Source organism: Lithobates pipiens, unplaced genomic scaffold (genome assembly GCF_037356315.1).
Source record: "Lithobates pipiens isolate NorthernLeopardFrog02 unplaced genomic scaffold, aLitPip1_a1.2 Scaffold_18, whole genome shotgun sequence".
NCBI lineage: Eukaryota > Metazoa > Chordata > Amphibia > Anura > Ranidae > Lithobates > Lithobates pipiens.
Genome location: NW_027507758.1, coordinates 322,532,142 through 322,547,036, shown reverse-complemented (window position 1 = coordinate 322,547,036; position 14,895 = coordinate 322,532,142).

Sequence of the window (14,895 nt, the reverse complement as noted above, 5' to 3'; positions counted from 1 at the left end):
CTCTGACATGATTTGCCCTCGGTAAAGCCAAGTTGCTTTGGGTTGTGTGCTTTTAAAATATCAATTATCTTTCTTTTTAGGAGTGATTCCATTAAATTGTCCACAACAGATGTCAAAATCACTAGCTTGTAATTGCCAGCTTCTACCTTGCCACCTTTTCTTGTGGATAGATATAATATTGGTTGTCTGTCGGTAATGGGGAACTCCTCCTAGAAGAAATTGATTAAAAAGATCAGGTAATGGGCCCGGCCTAGCGATGCACTAGAGCAGACGTGCTTCGCGGGGGGTTCCGGCATCGGCGCGGATATTTTGATCTAATTTAACGAGATCCCCCTCACTACTGCTCACCCCAGGCATGGGGAGGAAAACGGGCAAGTCCCTGCCCAAGAAGGGCTCAGCTACGGGCACCATCAAGCGCTTCTTAGCCACGGAGGCCGAGGATGCTCCGGACCATGACGGACTAGGCCGCACGCCGCACAGCACGTTGCCGGTGCACAGTCCCGCCTCTTCAGCTAGGCCGGAGGGCAGACCCCGCTCGCCCGACACCTCAGCCGAATCGGAGGATGAGGGAGACCTGGCCGGACCTGCCGAGATAGCTACCAGGGTGAGTGATCTCCCGACTAAAGCTGACCTAGCCTCGATGCTACTGAACCTCGAACGAGCGATTCGGAAGGATGTGTCGGCGGTCCGTTCGGACTTATCGCAGGTTCTGATACGTGTGGAGGAGATGGAACAACGATTGGACAGACATGCGTCGGCTATACGATCGCTTCAGACGACTACCCGTCAACTTACGATCGCCCACCGTACGGCTCTCTATAAGATCGAGGACCAGGAGAACCGAAACAGACGCAATAACGTTCGGATCCGTGGCCTTCCGGAGGCGACCGGAGATGACGACCTTTTGCCTTCAGTTAGGGGCATTTTTAACAGCCTTCTCGGCAGAGCGCCCGACGCGCCTTTGAAGATCGATCGGGTCCACAGGGCCCTCCGACCTCGCTCCATGACCACAGAGGTACCGCGAGATATCATCTGCAGAATCCATCACTATCCGGATAAAGAGTTGATCATGAAGAAGGCCAGGGATGCCACACCGTTTGACTTCCATGGCGCCTCTCTCACCCTGTTCCCGGATCTGGCCAAAGAGACTTTGGATAGGCGTAGAGCCTTGCTTCCCCTCACGGAACTTCTGCAGACAGCTTCTATCAGGTACCGGTGGGGCTTCCCTGCAGCTTTAATTGCCTCGGTCAATGGCAAGACCTCTGTCCTCAGGTTCCCGGAAGACTTACCACGATTCTGTGCTGACCTGAATCTTGACGTGCCTGAGTTACCGGGTTGGACTGATGTCCTCCCACCGCCACCAAAGCTTCCCGATCGTCAATGGCACAGAGCGGGCCGGAAACATCAAGCTGCGGATCTGGCTTCCCAGGTGCATCCCTGAAAGGCGCGACGTGCGGATATTCCTGTATGCTCTGCTTTCTTTCTCCGGTCCTCGCAGACGTCTTGGATCCTGCAATCGTGATGCTGTTTTCCTAGTACTTGCCATTGCCTTGGTTTTTGGCCTCTGGATTCCCTCCCTTGCTGTTTGTGTTTTGCCACATCGGGATGGTGTTCTCTTATGTTTTGCCCTGTTCTTGTTTTCTCTTTTTTTGTTTGTTTGTTTTTGAAGACCCGGACGCCTGTCTGTGCTTGATCTACGAGGCCATACCCGGTTATACCCCGCTGGATGACTGCGCTCTTGCCATGCCCTGTGGCGCATCCATGGGCCCCTGTGATTTTTGTTCCTGGACCTGCTCACCCTCCCTTTGGCTCCGTAGTCAGTTACTGTTGGGACTCAAATCCAGTTTATTGACCCTGCTTGGACCAATGTTTTTTACAATTTGCTGTTTTCTTTTTCAATAGTTGTTCTCTACTGGAAATGTTTATGTAGTGAGTTTATTTGCGGCGCTGGTGCCGGACTGCCGTGGCGTGACCCTGGCTCTCGATGGCGCGGTTAGTCCCCGGCGGTCTGGTTTCCGCCACCCCCCTCTTGGCGGGTGCCGCCTTGCCCGGGGTCCCGGTGCCCTTGCCCCGCTTTGCGGGGGGGTGTGGGGATCGCGGGCTGGGCGTGCGGCCCGCCTCTGCACTGCAGTTTTCTGCGTGCGGTTAGTCCTGTTGCTATGCTGCTCTCTTTTTTGCTCTGACTTCCGCTGCTCTGTTTCTCTACCTGTAACCCTCCCTCTTCTCTTTTCTCTCCTTTGGTTCTCCTCCTCGTTCCCGTCCCTTTCCTGCCCGATTCCTTCCCCCTGGTGGGGGGGGTCCTATCTGCCTTGGTTGTTTTGCTGTCTGGGGGTGTGGGAGGTGGGTGCCCCCTTTCTGTGACCCGATGGCTACGATGAATTTTGTCTCGTTTAATGTTAGGGGCCTTCATGCCCCTGGGAAAAGACATCAATTGTTCCGGGAACTGCACCGTCTCCGAGGTGATGTGGTTTTTCTACAGGAGACCCACCTCACCCACACCACTTCCGTTAAATTATATTCCCCCAAATACCCTACTTGGTATTATGGCCTCTCGGATATTGCTAAGGCCAAGGGCGTGGCCATCGGGTTTCGGAGGGGTACCGCGTTTAAGTTAGATGCTATGTTGTGTGATCTGGCTGGCCGCTTTCTGTTTCTCCGGGGCACTCTGGGCAGCATGCCATGCACTCTGGCTACTCTTTACTCCCCCAATAGACACCAAGCTTCATTTGTCGCCTCAACACTCTCTAAACTGGGAGACTTCGCGGGGGGCTGTGTGGTCCTGGCGGGTGACTTCAATGCAGCTCTGGAACCCTCTCTGGACACTTCCAGGGGGAGCTCGCCCTTGTCCTATAAGCAGTTGAAATGTATACGTACAAAACTTCATGAGCTGCAGTTGATGGACACCTGGAGGATCATGCACCCTCGCGAACGTGATTTCACCTTTTTCTCCACAGTGCACCGTACATATTCAAGAATAGATCTCTGTTTTCTTGATCACCAACACCTGCCACTCCTAGTTAGGTCGGCCATTGAAACCTCTCCCCTGTCGGATCATGCTCCGACTTTGTTTACCCTTAAGGTTGACTCTTTGCCTCCCAAGGCTGCTAATTGGCGGCTGAACGAATCCCTCATATCCGAGGAGGCGGACAGGAAGGTCATGGGTGAGGAGTTGGATTTCTATTTTCAGACTAATATGAGTAGCGAGATCTCCCCGGGCGTGCTGTGGGAAGCGCACAAGGCTTTTATTAGGGGTAAGCTTATTGAACTAGGGGCCAGGAAGAAGAGGGAACGGTTGGCACAACAGCTTAAGTTGGTAGCGGAGATTAAGAGCCTAGAGAGGATTCATAAGCGGAGCCTCTCTGTCCCCATTTTACACACCCTTACAGAGAAGCGCGAATCCCTGAAGTCCCTCCTACACTTGGAGAAGAAGTCTAGATCGAGGCTGGTGGCCCAGCGCTTTTACGAGTGGGGGGGGATAGGCCTAGCAGGTTGTTAGCTGCTTCCATTAGGCGACGGAAAGCCGCTGCGTTTATACCTAAAATTAGAACCCCTGGGGGGTCCATGGCCTATGCAACTCCTCAGATAGCTAAGGAATTCAAGGATTTCTACCAGCATCTTTATCATGTCCGACGCATTGATTCCGACGGGGATGATAGGCGGAGGCTTATCCAGGAGTACCTGGACCGAGCTGCCCTCCCTCAGCTTCCCGCTGTGGCCCTAGCTGCTCTGGAAGGGGAATTTACATCGACGGAATTATTGAGAGCTCTACGAGATATGGCGAAGGGCAAAGCACCCGGCCCAGATGGCCTTCCAGTGGCCTATTATCGCTCCTATGCAGATAAGTTGCTCCCCCACCTTTCTAATTACGCTAATGTGACCTTGTCCGGCGGTGTTCTCCGTCCGGAGACCATTCATGCCCATGTTACGGTTATACCTAAGGACGGGAAAGACCCAGCCGACTGTGCAAGCTATCACCCTATCTCGTTGCTTAACATTGATGCCAAAATTTACGCTAAAGCAATTGCGAACAGATTATTGCCTCTGGTCCCGCAATGGATTACACGGGACCAAACGGGTTTTATACCGGGGAGAGAGGCTCGCGACAATTCTCTACGCACCATCACACTGATGTCGCTTGTACGGCGTCGGTCCCAGCCCACCCTGTTGCTTTCCACGGATGCTGAGAAGGCATTTGACAGGGTGGACTGGGAGTTTCTTATGGCGACGTTGTCTCATCTTGGGGTCGGCCCTGCCCTTAGAACGCAAATTTTAGCTCTTTATAGTCATCCCACGGCCCAGTTGCGGGTTAATGGTATTCTTAGTGACCCTTTTACTCTACATAACGGTACGCGCCAGGGCTGCCCGCTTTCGCCCATACTATTCGCAATATCGTTGGAACCCTTCCTGTCTATTGTCCGACGTAACCCGAACATACATGGTGTTGCGGTGGGTAGGACGGAACACAAATACGCGGCCTATGCCGATGATATTTTGTTCTATGTGCAACAGCCCCTGATTTCTCTCCCTAACCTCATATCCGAATTTACCGCTTATGGCAGGGTTTCTAATTTCAAAATAAATATGTCTAAATCCGAAATTTTAAATGTAACGGTCCCTCCCCTTGTAGCAACGAATCTTAAACAATCTTTCCCCTTTACTTGGCAGACACGGCGCCTGAAATATTTAGGTATCTACTTAACGCCCAATCCACTTGCTCTTTTTCGGGCCAATTTTCTCCCGCTCCTTAACACGCTTAGATCAGACCTCCAGAAATGGTCCCAGTTAGGTCATTCCTGGCTGGGTAGGATTGGGGTAGTGAAGATGAATCTGCTGCCCAGGGTGCTCTTCTTGCTGCAAATGATCCCATTCGGGGTGCCGGTGGGTTTCTTTACTATATTACACTCGATGGTATATAGGTATATATGGAATAGGAGGAAGCCCCGACTCCCACGGTCCCTGCTCATGCGCCCACGGAGGCCTGGCGGTGCCGGATTTCCGACTCTATTTCCGTGCCATTGTGATGGCCAGGCTTTCAGACTGGAAATATAGTGCAAATACTAAGCTGTGGGTCGAGCTGGAAACGATGCTGGGTGAGACTGACCTTTCTAATCTTATGTGGCTTCCAAGGCAATATAGGGCTCTGTCTACCAATTCTTCACCACTAACGACCTCTTCTCTTGCAGTATGGGACTCCCTGTATAAAAAAAGTTCCGGCCCTATAACTCACCTTTGTTGTCTTTGTCGGGTCACAACTATTTTCCGCCTGGTAATGTGGGCCCTCGCTCACGTGTTCCTTGGAGCCTCGGGGACAAAACTCTCCTTCATCAGTTCACTGGCCCCTCAGGGGTTCTCCCACTCTCCGCCATCATGGGGGAGTCACCTATTTCATTTATGGATCGATGGAAATACTGTCAACTGTCGGCCTTTGTTCGATCTCTTCCTAAACCTCTATGCTCCGTGTCCGATCTTACACCGCTGGAATCTGCTTTTTCAGGTGCCCTACCTGTGGAGAGGCCCGTCTCCTATTTTTACCACCTGCTGGTATCCCTAGAGTCTCACAGGACCCCTACTTTTATCCGCAACTGGGAGCGAGATTTGAATAAGGAACTCACTCCTGCCCAAGTGTCTACCATTCTTACTAGGGCGTACACTGCCTCGGGGTCCGCTAAAACATCCGAGATGTCCTACAAGCTACTGACCAGGTGGCATTATATGCCTGTAACACTGCATCAGTTTTTCCCCCAGACCTCCCCGCTCTGCTGGAGAGAGTGCGGTGAGCGAGCCTCTCAGGCTCACATCTGGTGGTTCTGTCCACGAATACGCCCGTTTTGGCTCGCAGTTCTATATTGGATCCAGCAAATTCAAGGTCGGGAGGTTTCTAATGATCCGTGGCATGTTTTGTTTCACTGTTCGGGTCAGCCAGCAGGCTCATATAAACGCTCCATTATGCCCCATCTCCTCAATGCTGGAAAGACTCTTATCCTGAGATATTGGAAACAGAGGAGGATTCCCACGCTCCGTTGCTGGCTGCTCAAAGTTGATCACCTATACTACATGGAAGACATGACACTCTCTGAGAGGCAAGTCTGACCTTGCAAAAAAGATATGGGCCTGCTGGGTCGCCTTTAAGTATACACCTGCATATGCGGATATGGTATCCCAACCTGTGTAATGTGCTGTAGCCATGTTTTGTTTTGATGAGATATGAGTATTCTGTTTTATTCTCTAATTATCAGTCTGGTGGCTGGGACCCCTCCCCTCCCCCCCCCCCGCTTTCTTCTTTCTATCTGGACTTTTCTTTTCTCTTTTTCCTCTTATAGTTAAAACTGGAAGGAGTTATATGCACTTTTTGAGCTGCTCATGTTGGAGTCTAAGTATATCTCTGGGTTGTTGCTGCTGACTGTTTGTACCACTCCTCTGTTGTTTTGTCTGTGATGAGCTGTATGTGCTCCTTCTCTTTAATAAAAACTAATTTAAAAAAAAAAAAAAAAAATGATCAGGTAATGGTCCAACAACTATAGCTTGAAGTTCTCTTAGTAATCTGGGATGAATACTACCAGGACCTATTGATTTTTTTAAGCTTTAACCAAGCCAGTTTCTCTGCTACCTCTGTCTCTAGAAATTCTAATGCCCTGTTCACACGGTCAGACTTTCTGATGGAAAATGTGAGATCGGATTGTGTTGTTGGAAAATCCAATTGTGTGTGGGCTCCATCTGACTTTTTCCATCTGAATTTCCAACACACAAAGTTTGAGAGCTGGATCTAAAATTTTCCGACAACAAAATCTGATCGTTTAAATTCCGATCGTGTGTAGACAATTCTCATGGACAAAGTGCCCCGCATGCTCATAATAAATTACGAGATGGACGAGCTATTGGCCACTGGCCTCTTTATAGTCCCGTTGTACATCTTCTACTTCATCTTGTTCTGAACGATCGGATTTTACGACAACTTTGTGCTACCGTGTGTATGCAAGACTAGTTTGGGCCAAAATCCGTCTGAAAAAATCCGACAGATTTTGTCGTCGGAATGTCCGACCATGTGTACAGGGCATAATTCTTTATTGATACACCAGTCTCAACTGCTTTAGGAATGCTAGTAAAGAGCTTGGAGCATTGGTATGTTGCACAGCTCAAGGTCACCAAGCAACCGGAACACCTTAAATAGAATACCATCATGTATATAGGTCCCATCAGCAGGACCTTGCTGCCTGGTGGCCACTAACAGAGTATGAGATCTCCATAAATAATGTCTAAAAGCTGCAAAGAATAATCAGTACACATGTGAAACAGTGGCTTGAACTTCAACATTTTTGGCCATGAAAAGGGGATGGGGGCTCTGCCCCCCTCCCCAAAGCACTTTGTCCCCATGTTGATGGGGACAAGGGCCTCTTCCTAACACCTTGGGAAGCGATTGGGTCTGCGGGCAGGGGGCTTATCAGAATCTGGAAGTCCCCTTTAATAAGGGGCCCCCAGATCCCAGACCCCCCATTTGGATAAGTATGGGGTACATTGTACCCCTACTCATTCACCCAAAAAAGTGTAAAAAAAAATAAATAAAAACACACACATTGTTTTTTATTTTTAATAAAGGAATTGTCAAAAACGATGTCTCCCGATGTGGATCCATCATCAGTGACTTCACTCGGTGGCACTGCTCCTTGTGACATCACCGGCCGGTGCATGCTGGGTCAGTGACATCTCATGGTGTGGTGCCACTAGGTGACATCACCAGCTGGCCCCTCCACTTACATATTTAAGAACTGTCAGATGGTAGAGCAGGCAGTCGCAGCTAGCCTTCGCCATTGGGCAGAGCTTTTTTTATTTTTTTCAGATCTGGCGGTGCAGTGGGCATCACGATTGCCAATTTTATAAAGGAATTGTCAAAAACTGTGTTTGTGTTTTTATTTCTTATTGATGCTTTTTTGGGGTGAATGAGTAGCGGTACAATGTACCCCATATTTATTCACATGGGGAGGCCAGGATCTGGGGGTTAAAGGGGACTTCCAGATTCTGATAAACACCCTGCATATAGACCTAGAGTTGCGTGGAAGAGGCCCCTGTCCCCACCAACATGGAGACAATTTGCTTTGGGGTGGGGGGGGCAGAGCACCCCCCTATGTCAAGGGCACGTGGCCTGGTATGGTTCAAGAGAGGAGGGGTGCTTACTTGTTCCCCCCCTTTCCTGGCCTGCCAGGCTACATGTTTGTATAAGGGTCTGGTTTGGATTTTGGGGGACCCCAAGCTATTTTTTAAAAACATTTTAGTGTGAGGGTTACCCTCAAAATACATGCAATACCTAAGGGTCCAGTATGGATTTGGGGGGCGGCTACAGTTGTTTTTTCTTTTTAATTTTGGTGTGAGGTTCCCCCTAAAATCCATACATTTTTCTATTGCCTGAAAAGTTTTTGCCCACTGACAGGTGATGATTAATCCATTGTTAAGTACACAGCAGCTGGCTTCCTGGCTTGCTCCTTAACAACCGGCAGCTATTCACTGTGTACTCGGTGGGTGAACATCTTGTCGAGCGCCACCGAAAATTTGGGTGATCTGGATTCCGGGTTCTGCGGACTCGATGTCCGCCAGCGGAGAGGCAGAATGGGGAAATGCAAGGCAACATAACATGACAGAGATCTTGTGTTCCCTGTTATCGAGAACAGTAATCTCTGACATGGCAGTGGTAGCCCATTCCCCCTACAGTTAGAAAACGCTAAGGGAACACACCGGATCCCCTAGTGTTTAACCCCTTCCCTGCCAGTGACATTTTGTTTTGTTTGTATACAGTACGACCATGCAATTGTCAGTTAAAATGACACAGTTACTCTTGTTGGGCGCAGGAAAAAAAATTGCGCCTTGGGCGGTGGTGGTAGTGCCACAACACTGTCAGCCCTCACAGATACTCTTGTTGAGCACAGGAACGGGCCCTGATGTGAAATATTGGATCAAAAATTGTAATGACATGCCCCTGTTAAACAGGGGCAGAAAAATTGGGCCTTCCGTGGTGGTGCCACAACATTGTAACCCCTCTGGGATACTCTTGTTGGGCGCAGGAATGGCCCTGCTGTGAAATATTATATCAAAATCTTTAATTACATGCCCCTGTTAAACAGGGGCAGAAAAATTGGGCCTTGGGTGGTGGTGGTGATGCCACAACACTATAAGCCCTCACAGTTACTCTTGTTGAGCACAGGAATGGACCCTGCATTGAAATATATCAAAAATTGTAATTGGGCCTTGGGTGGTGGTGGTGATGCCACAACACTATAAGTATACGGTATATGGAAGACCTGCCCGCAGAATCCCTATCCTAAGAGCTAACCGGTACACAACGGTGCGCGTTAGCGCGAACGGGCGCACGCAGGTGAGCGATGGCACGAACAGGCGCACGCGGGTGCGCGATGACGCGAACGGGCGCACACGGGGGCGCGAACGGGTGCACGTGGGTGCGCGATGGCGCGAACGGGCACACGTGGACGCACACGGGACTGTTTTTGCCACCCAGAAGACTATTTAAGGGAATCTGTCACTGTGCCTCCTTGCTGTCCAGTCTACAGCATTTCCTGTGATCCTGCTACCTGTTACCAGTTTACTTGATTCCTGTCTACCCGGCCTGCTCCTGACGACGTCTGTTTGCTGCCTGCCTCCGACTCTGGCCTGCCTGACTACGCTTCTGCCGCTTCCTTTGGATTGATCGCTGCCTGCCTGTTACCGACCCGGCCTGTACCTCGACTACCCTTCTGCCTCTGTGTGGTACCTGCTCTGCCCGCTATTATTGATCCGGCCTGTCTGACCCCTGCCTGTGTTCCTGCCTGACCTCTGAGTACCTTCCTGCTACCTGCTGTTCCAGCCTCCTGCCGTACTACAGGACACTCCTCGCTGTCAGCTGTTTCAGAGTTCCTGCCAAGCTCAGGCATCTCCATACTTCCTAGTTATTTTCCAAAAAGCTGCGCTAAAATTGATCCAAAAATATTTGTGAAAAATAAATAAAAAAATATCAAACAATATTATAGCAATATCTAATTCAAAAATTGTGTATATTCAAAACTAAAGCCCCGTACACACGAGAGGACTTATCTCCGACAGACCTCCAAAGGAGTTCCGCCGGAATTCCGACGGAGTTCTGGCGGACTTTTCGACTGAACGGACTTGACCACACACCATCACACCAAACTCCGACGGAGTCGAACGTGATGACGTACGACTGGATTCGACGTAGGAAGTTCATAGACAGTAGCCAATAGCTGCCCTAGCGTCGGTTTTAGTCCGTCGGAGTAGCATACACACGAGCGGATTTTTCGACGGGGACCGGGTCCGGCGGAGTTCCGTCGGGAAAATTTGAAGCATGCTTCATTTCTAAAGTCCGTCAGACTTTGGCGAATCAAAAGTCCGTTGCAGCCCACACACGATCGGATAGTCTGACGGACTCAGTCCGTCGGAGTTTGGATGTCGAAAAGTCCGCTCGTGTGTACGGGGCTTTAGTCCATATCACCATCTACACACAAAAAAAATCTATTTCGTATGGAAAAATATATTCTTTTTGATTGTAGTCTCCCCCGTGCAACACACTACACCGGTAAAGAAAAGGTGTCCTCAAAGATGCAGAGACAGGTTTCCACCACCGATATTACTGCCGCTTACCAGCTAGACTGGTCCCATCACAGAGACCAGATATGGCCACAACAAGAGAATACTCCTTCTGCACATAGACCACCGGGAGGGTGAATCTCAGTTGTTTGGAAAGGTCCTACGGCCACACCACTCATTGCCCGGCACATACAGAGACAAGAAGGGTCGCCATAGTGTAATAAATTCTTACGTTTAATAAATATATAAAAGATTGCACTTACATCCAATTGAAATAACAATTCGCTGTATTACAAAGAAGTTTGCCGGCCGGCTTCATAAACGCTGCCCGTCGCTTCCGGGTTCAGCGTGGAATGCGGTGACGTCAATACGCCACTCCTCCCTACGCCGTTTCGTTAAAGGTAACGTCTTCCAGGGGCACGTATCTCCATACTTCCGCTTTTCCAATGTTCCTGCCAAGTTTCTGTGCACCACTTCGCAGCCTGCAGATCCTACGCTCCTGCTGCACTACAGAACTCCTCCCAGCGGTCTGCGGTGTTCCGGTCACCAGTTCCAGATTGTTGTTCCTGCCTGCCTTTCTACTGCTACTTCAGAGGTCCGGACCAGTCCCACACCTGCCATCTATCAGGCACTTGTGCCCTCTGAACCCTTGAGTCCCTGTCTCCTCTACCAGGGGTTCTCGAGCCAGAGGCTTACGAGAGGCCACTCCCTGCATTCTGGGCTCCAACACCAGGTACGTGACAATGCCCCTGTTAAACAGGGGCAGAAAAATTGGGGCTTTGGTGGTGGTGGTGCCCTAAACCAAAAATATTGTATTCAGCATAGGCAGTCTTCAAGTGATCCTACATCTATAGCAAATTCAATCAGTTACATCAGCATCAAGTGCTTGATAGCGGCTGATCCAAGACTGATTCATTTTATTAATGTGAGCCTATCAATGGAGTCTTTGGACAGGCACACTCTTTGATCCATTACAAACCCTCTAGCATCACTGAAAGGGCATTCAGAAAGCACGTTGGATGCAGGACAGGCTGTCAGGAATCCGTCCGTTCCGTACGATCGACTTTCCGTACGCGCATTCGTGCCGCGGGTCGTCGTGGGCACGAGCGTCTTCCAACGCGCGCGGGTGCACGTCGATCGTATGTGCGCGCGGTACACGCACGCACGGGCGAGCGTTAGCTCGATTGGCGCCAGTGGCCCTTTTTAAAGGCGCAGTTACAGTGCTTCTGTGCTGTCTCGTCTGCAGCTTGTGCCTGAAGAACCTGCTTACCTGCCTGCTACCTATCTGATATCTGACCCGGCTCCGTCTGACCTTGCTGACCTCTCCTGCCCCGACCCCGGCTTGTTTGACCCTTCTTGGACTGATTTCCTGTTGCCGAACCCTTGCTTGTTCCTGATACCTCTGCTGTCTCCTGCCTGTTCCTGTATCTGCTACCTTGCATCCAGAGGATCCATCCATCCTGATCCAGTGGTCCGCAGTCTTCTGCTTCCCTGCTACAGAGAGTTCCTGCTTCGGAGGATCCTCATCTCCTGACACCTGCTGCTGCACCTGGCTGGACTCTCCTACCCCACTGCGCTCCGGTCTCCCTGTTCCCATTCCAGTGAGACCAGAACCAGAGCCGTAAGAGAGGTCCCCTTCCACTAAGTCAGACTCAATACCCGAAGTTCTTAACACTGGCTATTAGCTCAATTGCATATTGAGAAAGTACTGGCCAGTGGCCCATCCTCAAGACTCAGTAAGCCAGTGGAGGATCTGTTGGAAAGGTCTCCAAGTCTACTCTTGCCCCTAGATATTCCTGCACCATGTAATGCCGATGCTGGTGACGGTTGCTTGAATCGATCAGACCTTGGTGCTGAGGACTCAAAAATTGTTTAAAAGCATCCGTCAGCTGGCTACCTTCTCCACCACTCCTCCACCACTCTTCCTCTGACTGAACAAAGCCTCAGAAACACGTTGTCCAGCACCAGGAAATTGTAACTTCCTAAGGTCTGGAAATGCATTACACAAACCTTTCTTAAAGGCCTCCTGAAGATGTTTCATCCTCTGCTTCCTCTGTGAAGGCAGGATGAGTTCTGCAACCTTACCCTTGTAATGTGGATCAAGAAGGATTGCCAGCCAGTAATGATCCCTCTCCTTGATACCACAAATCCTAGGGACCTTTTGCAGGCTTTGTAGAATCAGGGAGGCCATGCAGTGTAAGTTTGCAGAGGCATTTGATTCTGAGTCCTCTGGGTCACTAAGGATCACATGATCCGTAACTACCTCCTCCCAGCCACGTACAACTCCTTGGGTTTCTGGGGACTGAAAACATCCCTTGAAGACTGCTGCTGAGTGTTATCCTCTACATACATGCTGACACAATCCTCCTCCTCTTCTTCCTGTGTATTTGGCAGGCCTGCAGGAATGCTATCTGGATAAGGGGGCCCTGAGAGAAAAGGAAGTCCTCCTCTTCCTCCCACTGTTCTGCCTCAAGTGTCCTGTCCAGGATTCCACAAAGCATGTGCGCCAACAGGAAGACTAGAGGGACAGTGTAACTGATGCATGCATTGTCGCTGCTCACCATCCTTGTGCCCTCCTCAAATGGTGTCAGGACAGTGCATGCATCCTTGATCAGTAGCCACTGGCGTGGTGAAAAGAAGCCAAGCTCCCCTGACCCTGTCCTGGTGCCATACCCGCACAGGTACTCATTGATGGCCCTCTGCTGTGTGTGCAGCCGCTGCAGCATTGCCAATGTTGAGTTCCACCTGGTAGGCATGTCACAAATGAGGCAGTTGGTGGGTAAGTTGCATTCCTTTTGAATGTCAGCAAGCCGAGCACTGGCATTGTATGACCGGCGGAAATGACCACAGACTTTTCTGGCCTGCCTCAGGAGATCCTCTAAGCCTTGGTAACTGCTAAAGAACTGCTACACCACCAAATTCAGGATGTGTGCCAAACATGGAACATTGGTCAACATTGTCTCTGTCGGAGGGAGTGACTGTGGACAAGGAGCCAGTGGAATAGGCCTCTGGCAGCTTAGTTGAAAGGCAACTATTCTGAATCTAGGTGACAGAGGATGAGGAGGATGAGGATGACTTTGTTATCCACTCCACCAACTCTTCTGCATGTTCTGGCTCAATAACATAACATCAGAAAAAAAGGACAAGTGTGCCCCACGGCCACCTGCAGAGGATGCACCCTGTCCATGATTCCCACTGTTGACTGTAGACAAAGAGTCTGCTTGCCCACTTTTAGTGGCCTGTGAGCATCTGTCTCTCTGTGGTGGCCTTCCGGACATGATATATTTTTTGTTTTGCAACACCACACTATACTGTACTAGATACTGTGTACACCGCCTGAAGTGTATTATAAACTGTACACACTGTATTAGATACTGTGTACACCACTTGCATTGTATTAGCAACTGTACAATGGCTGCACTGTATTATAAACTGTGTACACCACTAGAAGTGTAGTATAAACTGCACACACTGTATTAGATACTGTGTACACCGCCTGTGCTGTATTAGAAAGTGTAATGATCCCTCTCCTTGATACCACAAATCCAAGGGTCTTTTCACAGGCTTTGCAGGATCAGGGAGGACATGCAGTGAAGGTTTGCTGAGGCATTCGATACGGAGTCCTCTGGGTCACTAAGGATGACATGATCCACAGCCACCTCCTCCCAGCCACGTACAAGCCCATGGGTTTCTGGGGACTGAAAACGATCCCTTGAAGACTGCTGCTGATGCGGAGTGCTAGGCTCCACCTCCATTCTGACACAATCCTCCTTCTCCTCCTCTTCCTGTGTGATTGGTGGGCCCGCAGCAATACTGTCTGGATAAAGGGGGCCTTGAGAGGTAAGGAAGTCCTCCTCTTCCTCCCTCTGTTCTGCCTTAAGTTCCCTGTCTATTATTCCACAAAGTGTGAGCTCCAACAGGAAGACAAGAGGAACAACATCATTGATGCATGCATTATCACTGCTCACCATCCTTGTGGCCTCCTCAAATGGTGACAGGACAGTGCATGCATTCTTGATCAGTAGCCACTGGCATGGCGAAAAAAAGCCAAGCTCCCCTGACCCTGTCCTGGTGCCATACTCACACAGGTACTCATTGATGGCCCTCTGCTGTATGTGCAGCCACTGCAGCATTGCCAACGTTGATTTCCATCTAGTGGGCATGTCACACATGAGGCAGTTCTTGGGCAGGTTGCATTTCTTTTGAAGGTCAGCCAGCCAAGCACTGGCATTATATGACATGCCCAGACTTTCCTGGCCTGCCTCAGAAGATCCTGTAAGCCTGGGTACCTGCACAAGAACCACTGCACCA